The sequence below is a fragment of the Thermobia domestica genome, chromosome 8, assembly GCF_964235325.1.
Source record: "Thermobia domestica chromosome 8, izTheDome1.hap1.1, whole genome shotgun sequence".
Taxonomy (NCBI): domain Eukaryota; kingdom Metazoa; phylum Arthropoda; class Insecta; order Zygentoma; family Lepismatidae; genus Thermobia; species Thermobia domestica.
In genome coordinates this window covers 236,572,076-236,584,739 of record NC_137461.1, presented here as the reverse complement: position 1 = coordinate 236,584,739, position 12,664 = coordinate 236,572,076, and positions in this window count along the sequence as shown.

The following is a 12,664-nucleotide window of genomic DNA, read 5'->3' as shown; positions in this document are numbered from 1 at the left end:
TCTGTAACAATGTTTATAGAAGCAGTTTGGCTGCAAGCATATAAACCCTAACAGCACAAGATGTGCTAGGCATGTGCCATTCAAGTGTCCCATAGCAAGCATATGCCTATCATGTTCTCTCAGGTACATCGCAATGTGTCCATTATGTGCCTTATGTACCTTTGAGAGAGAAATAACATGGATGACAAGTGATAGTCACACTCTGTGTCCGCCCCTAGGCACCTGCCTAACATATACCTGGGGAACGTGCCTGGTAGGTTCTAAGTATGTTCCCCATGCCGTAGGCGTCCATGAACAACAAAATTGCTCCCCCAAAATATGTTAAATCGCCTATATGCGTAATATGTTTAAATTGAGGTGAGTCTAAAAAACACTTTAAAAAAGTAAAAACAAATACCCCAAGGTGAGCTCGAACCACCAACCTTTCGATTATTAGCCCCTTGCTCTCCCGACTTGGCCACGAAGACGATGAAGAGAACGTCGCTTGTAGAGGGATAAATTGTTGAAGTCTTTTGAATTTGATTAATCAGAGTGCTCCTTTAACCGCGTATATTCGACGATAACCGTTTGGAATCAGATAACATCTGCTCGTCATGTAATTTTATAACAAAATGACGAGTGTCTATTTACTTTATTTCATGGTTCTTCAATACTCACTTTGAAAAGATCGGTGACAGTTTTCATCTAATAAAGTTGATCATGACAGATATAGCGGTATGTCCCAAGTGACGACATAAAAACAAATGACTGTTAGATAGCGAAACTGAGCCAGGTATATAAATGCTATATTTGTGGTACATAGTTGCACACAATCAATTAGGTGTAACAAGTACATAAACTGTAGGTACCCACTTTCTTCATTCCACCATTTCACTCATCTCTCATCATCACCGTCTCCTTTAGCCTAACCGGCATAACCGTGGGACGTAAAAAAAATAAAATAAACTGTAGGTAGCTGAAGTACATACTTAGCACATGAATATCATATGTGCCAAGTGTCGGGTACCTAAAACGTAGCTGGGACAATTAAATGGCACATACCTTGCATATCTGGTGCTGTTAAGGTATATCCCATATATGAGTATTAATTTAATGGAAACTTCAGATATCTGGGTTAACAACGATCAGGTGCTGACCGTAGCGCTGAACTGTTGATGGTGGTGTGTTAGAGCTAACTTCGCTTATATGAGGAGCAGTACAACGGCAGTATGTAGTGAACTGAGCAGACGATAATACTGTACAGTTCGCGGCATAGAAATCGTCACACAAATTCTAAGTCCAAATTAATAATAAACTCTTGCCCCGTTTTTTATGCATTCAGAAATGCTCGTACATGTCTCAATCGATTAATTGCTTCTAGCATTCAATCCTACTGCTCCCCCTCCTCCACCTCTCCTTGTCTAAAACAATGTGTGTGACGTAGTACACTCTTTCCATTCAGCTGAAAAAGAAATACGTTTACAAAAGGAATCAAGTTTACAACGTTATAACTTTAAAACAGTCTTTTCCATTCGTTTGTTCTGAAATATTTTAAGAACCTAAATTAAAAAAAAGAAAAGTCTCACAATGTTCCCAGAGCTTCATAAAGACCTTTAGTTTCATTTTATCCCTTCTTGAAAGACTGCAGGCTAGTAAGATGCTCCTTAAGAAATCTATGAAAATTGCCAATAACGGCAGTAGGTTTTGTGCTTCTTAAAGTCTGTAATGCACGCACAGAGCTCTAAAATATCTACTGACAGAAAGGAATTTTATTCAATGATTCATTTCATTTCTTTTCAGTAATTGCAAGCAAATGTTCCAGGGAGTCATTTGGGCAGGACAGGAGGGTGTAATTCCCCCTCCCTTGAGCTTCATAAATACGTATTGTTTGATCAAATGTATAGTAATACACTAATAAAAAAGTGAAAATCTTATGTCGGCGGAGAATCCCCCCCCCCGAATAAATCTAAAAGACATTGCCTTTAGCAAAAAAAAAAAAAAAACCTACAGATTTACGGTTGCACATTGCTAGAGATCTTACATTTGGTTTCAAGAATCGAAGGTTTGATCTCAAGCCATATGAGTTCCTGGGCGACATTGATAGAGAGAGAGACAGAGAGAGAGAGAGAGAGAGATTCAAGTATGGAGACAGAGAGGGATAATTTATATACACAGATTTAGAATTGGGGGGAAATGATCGGACAGCACTTGTATTATGACGAAAATTGTGATTTTGTGAAACAGAAGAACGGAAGGTTTCGGAACTGCGAGGATCACATTATGCAGTTGTCGAACTAAGGTGGAGAACTCTTTTTAGAGCATCAGATGTTTACGAAGGCAGAGAAAGATCTTGAGAACTGAGGAATTAAGAATTTAAAACATCTGAGGCTACCGAGACGGGTTCCGAATCACTAACCTTGTAGTCATCGAACCATGACTTTATCCATTCTGCTACGGAGAACTCTGTAATCATTCACATTCGTTTCCTTTACCTACGTTGAAAGCTAACTTGATAGGATATTCCGAAAGTTGACTCGGTGGATGCGCCGTTCAGATAGGACGTAAACCTCTTGTAACTTAATTACAATGCATCGTGGCGGGCATAAATCATTGATCAGGTGATGGCGACTGCTTTCAAAACAAATGCAGAGCATGAGAATTAAATCATATCTGTGGTTTTGTGTGGAGAAGAAACAAACATGTCAACCAAAGGTTTAACAACAACTCAAGTTATTAATATAAACTTTGCCGAAGATTATACACTTCTATCATCATAAAAGAAATACGAAAGACGTTCTGAAACGAAGAAATATAACATACAGCTTTGCAAGCGGAGGCAAAGAAACCTAAAGTAACGAGACTAAAAACGAATCATTTACCGCGTAGTGATCGTGGTTCAGTGGTCAAGGCGCTGAACCAGTAATCTGGAGGTTTATGGTTCGAATCCACGTCTTGCATTTTCTTTTACTTTAGGATTTTTGATGGCGATTGATCGACGATGATACGTTTTATTATATCAGATATTTGAATACTCAGATGTTTCAATACTTGAACTATCAAATCTTCATGAATAATAATTGTAATAATAATAAACTAATAATAATTATTATTATCTCGTAGAAGATTAAAAGCTAAGAGCCAATTATCGCTCAGGTCATACCATTACAAGCAGAAACGTCACATTTGGCAAGAATATATCTGTTTTGTTTAATGTTGCCCACGAGAAGAGGAATTTTTCATCTCGTTTCTAAAAAAAAAAAAAAAAAGAGAGAGAGAGAGAGAGAATTAACATTTTACATTCGAGACGGGACAAAGCTAACACAAATTATCGTCTAGCTTTGGAGATAAGAATCGAGACGAGACGAAAAGTATCGTAAACATTTCTCGTCTTGTCTCGATTCTCGAAATAGTGTATGTCCATTCTTTAAGTAACAATTGCTCTGTAGACTGAATCTTATAGGGTTTTTGTTACTTTGTATCTCAGTGCTCATTGAATTATGGTGTGTGTAGGTATTTTTGTAGCAAAGCTTTTATAATTACCTCTACATATCCTAAAAATTAGTTTATTATATGCTTTACTGTTGAGTAATATTCAGTTATTTTTATTACAGTAATTTTCCTTAAAATATACATTAGAATACTTTCTACATGAAACTTTAGTGGAACGCTTTTGTTTAAAATTGTGGGTAGTTTGCAGAGGTGTGTCTTGAAGGTAGGAACCCCCTCTCCGAAATCCCTGTAGGTTTTCTCCGGGTTCCACTTCCTCCCACTTTCTTTATTCCAATATTTCTTTCATTCTCATCATCGATATCTTCTATAGCTCAGCCGGCATAACCATTACTTAAAAACACATCTTCATACCGCTCTTGTGAGTTCTGCATTCCTACTTTCTACATGGAATTTTCCTCGAAACTTTCCGTTTTTACATTTAGCTAGTTGTAGGGACGTATGCAAAGGATATGTCTTGATAGCCCTGACACTTCACTCGATTCCGGGCTATTTTCTAACTTCTGCTTAACGCTACGGGCGATTTTACAGATTTTAATGCAATGTGTCCTCATACAGAATTTCTCTTCTATATTATTATTATTATTATTATTATTATTATTATTATTATTATTATTATTATTATTATTATTATTATTATTGTATATTTCAGATCTCAATATTACGTCCTGCTCCAATGCAAATATGCATACTGAAGTAAGAAAAATAAAAAGAAATTTTTGGGATCCTCTATATGAATGAATTGCCTTATCAGAGATACTTTGAAAAGAAAAGAGGGGGAAAGAAGGTGTCAACTGCTGAATAATATGAAAATCGAACCTTCGGATGCCTTAACAGAAACTACTTAGGATTTGTCCTCATCACGAGACGTAGTAACACCCTTTATTTGGGTAAAAGACATTGGATTATGTGTGCATTACATTGATATTTTAACAAAATATATATAACAAATATAAAAAAGGAATAGTTCCTATTTACCAATTTTTGTTGAACGAATATATGGAACGTGTTGAAAATGGCAAACGAAAATATTATTATTATTTCTAAGAGTGGAAGAACTTAATAACAATTTTACAATGACGTTTCAGACAAATTTATGACTCATACCAGGCATGAAGGATGACCCGTTTGTACTCATGAATTGTTTGCGAAACATGCGAGGTATTCAGACAGTAGAAATTGAGATTGTGGACTGTGACATCATGTTGTTAGTTTTTCCCTTGTAAAGGAAGTCGTTTCAATTTTAAATTGTAAGAACGAGAGAAATTGACTATTTTTCATGTTACATTCTAAATTATAATTTTTTTCTGAATATCATCGGAGGGACTCCAACTGCGGACCCCTAACTCACGAAACGAATGCTCAAGCCACTACCCTAAGACCGCTCTTTTAAGTAACAGTCAAGAAACACTCGTCTATGTAGCAAATTGCAAACGTGTGCGATTTCAATATTTTATTAGCGATGAAACACTGATTTCGGTCATGATAAACTACTATATTCCAGAGAATTCAACTTTAAATTTAAAAAAAGACCAAAAGTAACTCCGTAACTTCTCTCTATTATATTCGGTTACTCTTGCTTTACAGGTATTTCCAGTAACCTTGAACGACAGGGACACGAACACAGCTACATTGAGGACATGTAGTATTTCAAAGGCTCTCCCACCGGGAATCGAAACTGAGACCCCGCGTACTGAGCTATCTGGTGGGTGGGGTGAATGGTTCGTTCCCAAGGTAAGTAAGTTTGAGACGGACAATATCGTGTTCGTCGGTTTCCTCGGGACACTCCCACTTCCTCATTCCACAATTTCGTCCATCTTAATTCACTTGCTTCAATCATAGTCTTCCTCAACCTAACACGCATAATTGTTGGACATTAGACGTAAAGATTTCATTTTCAAGATGTTAACCGAAGCCAATCCGGATCGAAAAACAGTTGTATTGCTCATTAACGTGTTTTCACAAAATATATATATAGAAAAAAATAAGGGGAATCGTAATTCCATTTAAAAGTGAAGCAGCAGACTCATAATACCTTAGCCTAAAACGAAACAACTACATATCGTTTGGAAGTTTTCCAAAATATATACGGATATTCTGAAAAGTGCCAATCAGAGTTGGAGTGGGTCAGTGGGTCAAATGGGTTGAAATTTCTGAGTGTCAGTGGGGCGTGGGTCAACAGCATGTGACCCACTGCGACCCACCACCCAGCATGATTCACTGCGACCCATCACTCACCATGAGCCACTCTGCTCACTGCATTGTAGACAGCATCTTCTGAACAGCATGTTTCTTTTAACACTCGATCCTAGCCATAGAAACTAAAAACACGTTTCTTATTGCTCGCAGTTTCCGATTGTCCAAACCAGCCCCGCAACTAGAGGGGGGCTAGAAGGCCTGCCCTCCTAAACTTTTCGTGGTATCTCCAGACCTCAACACAGAAAACAATTTAGATATGTGTAAGAGAATTTTTAATCACTTGTTCCCCCTTACATATTCATGGCCCCTTTAAATCTCTGTGGCTGGTTGTGGGACTGGTCCAAACCTGGTGTACGCATATGTTGTAATAGAAGAAAATTGTAACTTTGTTGGGGTTGAAGAAGAAAATTGAAAAAGCAGTAGAGGTTAAATTTATATCATGGCAGTCAAGGTGGAACAAAACGAGCCCTGCGGGGCTTCTAATCCGTTCCTACTGCGATTACTACTATTAGTAGTAGTAGTAGTAGTAATTCTAATACTGAAACTTCTTCTTCTTCTTCTTATGCAGTGGAATCGTATAGCAAATCTGCACACGTAACGTAAGTAAATTATTTTTGGGTATTATTTTTTATATAAAAATAGAAAAATATCCTTGGACCTGGTTTGAAGTGAACCCACGCCAAAAGCAATTATAATTACTAGTGCACTGCACTAGTACGCACGGCCACGAAGACCGCCAGTAACAGTTGTTTGATTTCTGCTGTATTTATATATGCTGCGTGGCGAGAAACTGATAACTGCAACTTATCACCTCCTATGAGTAGTGTGGAGCGTGATTTAAAAGTATGCTTCTGAGCACTGGTAAATTTGTCTACGTTTTGCTTTCAAGGCCTCCATTTCCTTTTTGATTTGTTTCTATTTACATACCTGATATGAGATCTCTAAGTGAAAAAAGTACTTGAGTCATTCTTAGATATTGATATTTGTAATTGTAATAATAGCAATAGGACTTCTACTACTACTTGCCTTTCGAGACCATCAGTTTTTAGAGGAGCCAACTACAGGAAAAATACATTTTTGAATCACTTTAATATATAAATTATTATATTTTAAAAATCAAGTAACTATGTGTGCCTAATCTTTACGGCCAAATATCAGTCAAATAAAATGAATTTTGGTATGTAGTTAGGCTTTTATTCAAACTTGGATGTTATTATATTGCTTTCATTATAATAATATCCTAAGGTATAGTGGGATACGAATTTTTGTGAAAAAAATTGAGTATCTTACAAGCCGTTCAACTTACGGAGCTGAAATTCAGTATAGTATCTCTTTATTGAAAATGAACGGAACGTCTCCTAGCATTTTTTAAACTTCTCGTTTATGAGAAGGGGCGGCACTTTCTATATATGGTAAATTGATAGTGGGTTAGTTTGTAAAAATAATCGAATACAATCGATATTAATTGAGACACAAACAATACAGTGCTTCGCATCACATATCCATATATGCTTACCATCAGGGGCAGATGCAGGACGCACTTCTGCGAGGGCGGTGGGTTGTAATACTGCTACTTAGAGCTACTTTTAAGAGCTCCGAACTCTGGGTTTTATTTATATAAAAATAAGAGTTTCCTCTCCTGAGGGGCGATCGCCCTTTGGATCCTCCCCTGCTTACCATGCGCTTTCTATTATAATAATTGCTGAAGCTTGTTTATTATATGGAGCGGTTAAAGCACAGGGCAATCAACTCATACAGTTGTGAGAAAAATAGACATAAAATTTGTAATATAAGCTTCTGTACGTTGGTCTATTGACCTTGAATTGGGACTTTAAAAACATCTGTTTTTCCACTGAAAATTATCGATAATTCAGCAAGAAAATAATTATACTATGATAATTTAATAGAAATTCATCGTAATTTTACCCATGACAAACACTTTACCATTTTATGTCGTTAAGGTCAGATCCATCGTTATTGTAACAAAGCGGTGCTTGAGCGATTGACGGTAGAAATTCAAACTCCGATTAGCTAGAATTTCACAACTCTATTCTGTTACAAGTGTAAACAGAATCGAGTTGTGAAATTCTCAAAATCTTTAGTCGATTAAGAGGCAGTGGATCATGTCAGAGTTGATGACGATGTGTTTTGGTGAGTGGTGGGTCGGAGTGGGTCATAGTGGGTCACTGTCGGTCATGGGTCAGACTGGGTCACGGTGGGTGGTCGGTTGTGGGTCACGGTGGGTGCTGGGTCAGTGGGTGGTGAGACCAAGGGTTCATTGACCAACGCCATATCTGGGTTAACTGTTTTGGGTTCGGTTTAAACTTGAAACAGAATTCGTCCGTTTATTTCAGAAAACGAACCGTAATTTGGTTCAGTTTTGTTTGAAAATAGACACTATATTGCCACTTTTCAAAATATCCGTATATATTTTGGAAAACTTCCAAACGATATGTAATGGTTTTGTTTTAGGTTAAGGTATCATGAGTCCCATTTGACTTTTGAATGGAATTATGATTCCCCATGTTTTTTCTATATATATATATATATATATATATATATATATATATATTGTGAAAACACGTTAATGAGCAATAGAAAATACAACTGGTTTTCGGTTCGGATTATTTTGGGTTTACAGCTTGAAAATGAAATCTTTACGTCTAATGTCCAACGATTATGCGTGTTAGGTTGAGGAAGACTATGATTGAAGGAAGTGAATTATGATGGACGAAATTGTGGAATGAGAAAGTGGGAGTATCCCGAGATCACCCACGAACACGATGTTGTCCGTCTCAAGCTTACTTACCTTGGGAACGAACCATTCATCCCACCCACCAGACAGTTCAGTAGGCGGGTCTCAGTTTCGATTCCCGGTGGGAGAGCCTTTGAAATATTACATGTCCTCGATGTGTCTGTGTTTGTGTGCATGAGATAAGTAAAGGAAATACTTTCGGTCTTTTTAAAAAAAATAAAGTTGAATTCTATGGATTATAGTATTTTTTCATGACCGAAATCAGTGTTTCATCGTTAATAAAATATTGGAATAGCAAACGTTTGCAATTTGCTACATAGACGAGTGTTTCTTGACTGTTACTTAAAAGAGCGTCTTAGGGTAGTGGCTTGAGCATTCGTTTCGTGAGTTAGGGGTCCGCAGTTGGAGTCCCTCCGAAGATATTCAGAAAAAAATTATAATTTAGAATGTAACATGAAAAATAGTCAATTTCTCTCGTTCTTACAATTTAAACCTTAACAGGAAATATGTGTCTGTCAGACACGTATGGTTTTTCTTTGTATTACATTGGCAACACTGATTCACTCAAGGTATCGTTTTTCTCAGTACCTTCCTATTATTTAACATTACACATATGTTTTTCTTAAAAAAATATTACTTGATACATGTCCGTGTCTCACAGACACACATTTCCTGTAAGCGAAGAAAATAGCGTTTCCTATTAAGGGTTAAAATTGAAACGACTTCCTTTACAAGGGAAAAACTAACAACATGATGTCACAGTCCACAATCTCAATTTCTACTGTCTGAATACCTCGCATGTTTCGCAAACAATTCATGAGTACAAACGGATCATCCTTCAGACCTAGTATGAGTCATAAATTTGTCTGAAACGTCATTATGAAATTGTTATTGTTTAAGTTTTTCCACTCTTACTAGAAATAATAATAATATTTTCGTTTGCCATTTTCAACACGTTCCAAATATTCGTTCAACAAAAATTGGAAAAATAGGAACTATTCCTTTTTATATTTGTTTGTATATTTTGTTAAAATATTAATATAATGCATACATAATCCAATGTCTTTTACCCAAATAAAGGGTGTTACTATGTCTCGTGATGAGGACAAATCCTAAGTAGTTTCTGTTAAGGCATCCGAAGGTTCGATTTTCATATTATCCAGCAGTTGACACCTTCTTTCCCCCTCTTTTCTTTTCAAAGTATCTCTGATAAGGCAATTGATCCATATAGAGGATCCCAAAAATTTCTTTTTATTTTTCTTACTTCAGTATGCGTATTTGCATTGGAATAGGACGTAATATTGAGATCTCAAATATACAATAATAATAATATAGAAGACAAATTCTGTATGAGGACACACTGTATTAAAATCTGTAAAATCGCCCGTAGCGTTAGGCAGAAGTTACAAAATAGCCCCGAATCGAGTGAAGTGTCAGGACTATCAGGACATACCCTCAGTATACGTCCCTATAACTAGCTAAATGGTAAAACGGAAAGTTTCGAGGAAAATTTCATGTAGAAAGTAGAGATACAGAACTCACAAGAGCCGTAAGAAAATTTGTTTTTAAGTAATGGTTATGCCGGCTAAGCTACAGAAGACGTCGATGATGAGAATGAAAGAAATATTGGAATAAAGAAAGTGGGAGGAAGTGGAACCCGGAGAAAACCTACACACAGGGTGTTTGTTCAAACAATGCCCACTAGGCGGAGTAGGGTGGAGCAGGGTGAACCATTAAATTAACAATGGTATTAAAAGTTTTAAAGTTGTCCTAAAATTCGGTGATAATAGTAATAATAATAATAATAATAATAATAATAATAATAAAAATAATAATAATAATAATAATAATAATAAAATTAATAATAATGGTATTAAAAGTTTTAAAGTTTCCCTTTTAATTTGGCAATATTTACTTAAACGTAGGGATTTCGGAGAGGGGGTTCCATACCTTCAAGACACACCTCTGCAAACTACCCACAATTTTAAACAAAAGCGTTCCACTAAAGTTTCATATAGAAAGTATTCTAATGTATATTTAAAAAAAATAACTGTAATAAAAATAACTGAATATCACTCAACAGTAAAGCATATAATAAACTAATTTTTAGGATATGTAGAGGTAATTATAAAAGCTTTGCTACAAAAATACCTACACACACCATAATTCAATGAGCTCTGAAACACAAAGTAACATAAAGCCTATAAGATTCAGTCTACAGAGCAATTGTTACTTAAAGAATGGACATACACTACTTCGAGAATCGAGACAAGACGAGAAATGTTTACGATGCTTTTCGTCTCGTCTCGATTCTTATCTCCAAAGCGAGACGATAATTTGAGACGATAAACGCGAAGACTACTCTGTGACGCTGTAGGGGCAATATTCTGGTTCAGTGAGTCCTGTACTGAGCTTACTGGTCGCGTAACTGTCCCTTATTATTTCGCCGTTTTAGGGAATCATGAGCTTTCTATAATCCAGATGTTGTTATCGGCCAATGACGTTATGGTTCAGGATGATAATGTGGCATTTACTCAGTTGGAACTATTTTGACGTAATTTGAAGAACATAGAAATGAAGTTGAACATCTCCCGTGGCCCGCCCATTTTCGAACCTGCTCATAGTATAGCATATATGATTCGTCTATATCCACAAATTCGGCGTGGAGTTTTGTCTCCCATCTTTTCTCACGGAACTGAGTGATGCGCTGCACCTGAAATTGTGAAACATTCCACTTGCTACTTATTTACGACCTCTATGACTCCATTACGTAACATCAGAATTGTTCTGAGGACGAAAGATGGTTCAACACTACATTAATCTGATAAGTTGCATTTTTTACATATGTTTTCATTAAATGGATAAGAATTTGCATTTCATACAGGTACTAAACTTGTTGAATTCTACTACTGTGCTAAGTTTGGTCAAGATTGGATGCGTTTGATCGAAAATAAGGGTAGAAAAAAGACTGGGACCCATGTTCGCAGCTGAATATATTAAATCCTCAATTGAAATTACGAAAAAATGATAAAAAAAGATATATTTTTAAAGAAGGAAGAAAATGGAATAAATTTTTGAGATTTGGGAATTGACACAATGTAATTGTTTTTCATATTACCTTTATAATATGGTAGACTATCAACTATCCGGCCTTGTTAAAATAAGATAACTTTCGTAATAAAATGTAGATTTTTTCTCCCTCGAATGATCTACTCGTCGCGGACACTCTCCTCATGCCCAAATTCTCGTTCAAAATTGAATGTACCAATCCGATTGAATGGTTTCCGCTTGGGTATCACCAAACTTTTGGCAACATTTGCCGTAATATCGATGCTCAAATATTTTTGTCATTTTACAAAGAGCTGAAATCCGATGACCACTCACTACATGTCTTCACTCGTTAAACGACTATCAAGGACTGACGCTTTCTGTGGGCGGGAAAAAATAAGGTTCGGTACTTTTTGAACATGTCTCGTATATATATGTTTGAGAAGATTGTAGAAAAGAAGCCATATAAATCCATGCTGTCACTAATGGATTTAATTTGATTTTCACTTGAGTGTCCATTTTAGCAGCGAGGCTATATCAGACATGGATCTACAGCTTAATGAGTGGTCCGAAGTACACAAGCTCCCGCCAGGCATCGAACCAGGTCTCCAAATTGAAGGCTTGTACGCTAACCGCTTAACCACAAAGAAACTCTGTCGTTAATTGAGTAAAGGGAATAAATTCGAACATTTACTACATCGAAACTTTGGGGTTTCAGAATATTCCAAATTTAATACATTTGCAACGGATATGAGTACCATTGTCATCGAAGTCAGAAAATTCAAAGTCATGTTTCTTCATAATGGATTTGTAAGTGTGCTCTTTCAGCTAACTGATAAAGCACAAGATTCCCGATCATCAAGTATTGAGTTGAAATCCTGCAGAGATTTTTCTTTAATAGTAGAACTGCACAAATATATGATACAAGGAGTGATCGCTACGAGAAATATTTTCAGAAAAGTTCAGGTACTCCTAAAAGGAGCTGTTTTGCGAGTTAGAGAGATGACATTAATACGTATTCTGTTCAAAACCCTTCTGTGTTTATTACATGTTCCATTCCTCTTGCCAGACATGTTCCATTTCTCTTGTATTACATGTACCATTCTATTACATGCAAGACAAATTTATCTCCTTCCTCTAAACTCATCCATGTCTCAAAAACAAACCCCACAAGTC